The sequence below is a fragment of the Pteropus alecto genome, unplaced genomic scaffold (assembly GCF_000325575.1).
Source record: "Pteropus alecto unplaced genomic scaffold, ASM32557v1 scaffold39, whole genome shotgun sequence".
In the NCBI taxonomy this organism is placed as follows: Eukaryota; Metazoa; Chordata; class Mammalia; order Chiroptera; family Pteropodidae; genus Pteropus; species Pteropus alecto.
Window position 1 is genome coordinate 10,914,671 of NW_006443568.1, and position 2,548 is coordinate 10,917,218.

Sequence of the window (2,548 nt, forward strand, 5' to 3'; positions counted from 1 at the left end):
AGTAACCTAGCTCATAGGTTTGGTGTGAAGATTAAATGAGTTAACATGTGTGACTTTTTGAAAAATTACTAAAATCATGAGCAGAATGACCTCTAAAGCTGTAACATTCTATTATTTCTTGAGTCATTTCTCTTGTTCTTTGGTGAGAAAAGTACCTGGCATTTAACTGTTCAATAAGTATTAGCTATCATAATCAAGATTATTATTTCAGCTTTTTGCTACTTGCAATTGAACCCAATTTATAATTAATACAGCAGCTATTAAAATAATATTTATTAAAACTAGTTAATAGCTAGGGAAGATATTCTTGATAAAATGTTTGGTGGCAAAAACACATTATAAGACAGTATATACAGTATGAATCCAATTTTAACAACTATATAAATGCATAGAAATACATAAAAGTCTTAATAGTACTAGTATTAGTACTAAGTGGTAGTATCACAGTTGATGTTTGTTTTCTTTACAGTTTTATTTCCAAAACTTTAATGATAGACACAAGATGTTTCTAACGGGTAAATGTTATTTTAAGATATTAAAATGAGGCTAAGATATAACAAGTGATTTTACCTTAAGCAGATTCAAAGTAGCAATCTATGGGCTAGAATAGATTATCTAAGGAATATGATGAACGACTGTGTGCATTAGTAGTGAATTCATCCACACAGCAGAACTAGTGGAAGCCAAAGTTTAAAAGAAGAGCCTGTATATAGCCTGTACATAAATATATGTGTGTGTCCTAGAGTTTCCAACCCACAAGTAAGGAATGTCTAAAAGGGACACTGAGTCCTCCTCAGTCAGGGGAACTTGGCTTGGTGCCTATTCATTAAATTGAGAGGGCGTATAGGAAACACCAGTCATGTCTTATTAAACAACTTTAAAGAACATGCTTCTAACTGATTGTTTGCCCATGGAGACAATGCTTGGCACCATGCATGACAATTGGCTGAATTAAACACTTGTAACAGTAAAATTAATCTTGAAGTATTGACTGAAAGTTTTGGTTCTGCTCATAATCCCACAGCTTTAACACACAGAATTTGGCCCTGTGAGTCCCACTCCAGCAAGCACCTTGCTCACTCAGGCATGATCTCTATGCCCTCACCCTCAAATCAAGAAAGAGCTGTTTCAGGATCAAGGAAATTCATAGTTACATATTTTGTATTTGGGTCCTATTTGTGCAAATCTGAGAACAGTACCCAATGAAAGTGGTTTTCTGACAGAAGTCCCAATAAAACAATTTCTTTAAGAGGTGCTGTGCCAACAGACCATTTTCAGAAGTTAACATTTGTCCTTCAAAAAAAGTGAAATAGAATTAGAGAGTGAAATATGATACTCTTAGCCACACTGGGCAGCACTTTTGTGAGGGAGTGTTTCACAGACATACCTCGGAGATATTGCAGGTTCAATTCCAGACCATGACAATAAAGCAAGGGTCACAATAAAGTGAGTCACAATCTTTTTGCTGGTGGAGGGTCTTGCCTTCGATTTGTAGAAAACATAAATCTGTGAAGTACAATAAACTGAAGTGCAATAAAGCAAGGTATACTTATACTTCCAAAATTTCTTGGTGCATCTTCCTCCCCTCCTTACAAATATCACCACCAGCAGCAGATTTATAGTCCCAGCTAGCTGAAAAATGCTTACTTTCTCTACTTTTCCCAAAATCATCTTTTTCAAGGGCTTGGAATCCTAAGCCACAAAAGATCAAAGTGTATGAGACAAAAGCAATTCCAGTGAGTAAATATTAATACTTCACTTGCTACTATTATTTTTCAAGGCATTATAAGTAGTAGTAATAATTGCTAACATTCAGGGAAGGCTTCGTGGTTGTGCCTCCTGTGCAGTTACACAGGAAGGACCCCATGCTCAGATGACCCTGAACTTAGCTTAGTGCTCCATTATTGTCATCTTAATACTTTCTGAACATTTTCATTTTACTCTGGGCCACACAAATTATGTAGCCAATTCTATTAACCTTTATAGGGCACTTAATATGCATCAGGCTCTGTTCTAAATCTTAATCTATATTAAGCTGGAGTGGCCGAAGTTTCATCAGACTATAAATTTCCTTCATTACTTAAGGTAATTTACAGGAGTGTTTTCTAGCCACTAAAAAGTGCTTAACTTGGTAGGGGGAAAGAGAAAAATGCTTACTGAGCAAGGCCTTCCTACTGTCAACAAAATGTTCTTGCTACCAATCCAATGCCAACAGGAATTCCTAGTCTGGGATAAGGTAAAAGACAAAACTTCATTCAGATAAACAGTTATGAAACTGAAAGTGCGCTACCCTGAGATGAAGGGGAGGCCATTTTTTATAAAGTACCAGCCCCGGTCCATTTTTATGCAAATGAAGGATCCAAATTTCCACAGTTTGATTGGTCCAAATAACATTGTCTTGATTGGTCAGCTTCGAGCATCGTAAATGGTGGTTATGGATTGGTCAGCAAAGATGCAAATTAGGATATAGTTGTGCAGCTCCAATTGGACAGGCAGGTCTCAGACCATTGGCTGAAAGATGATTCCAGGAACTTCTTTATAGGGTCAG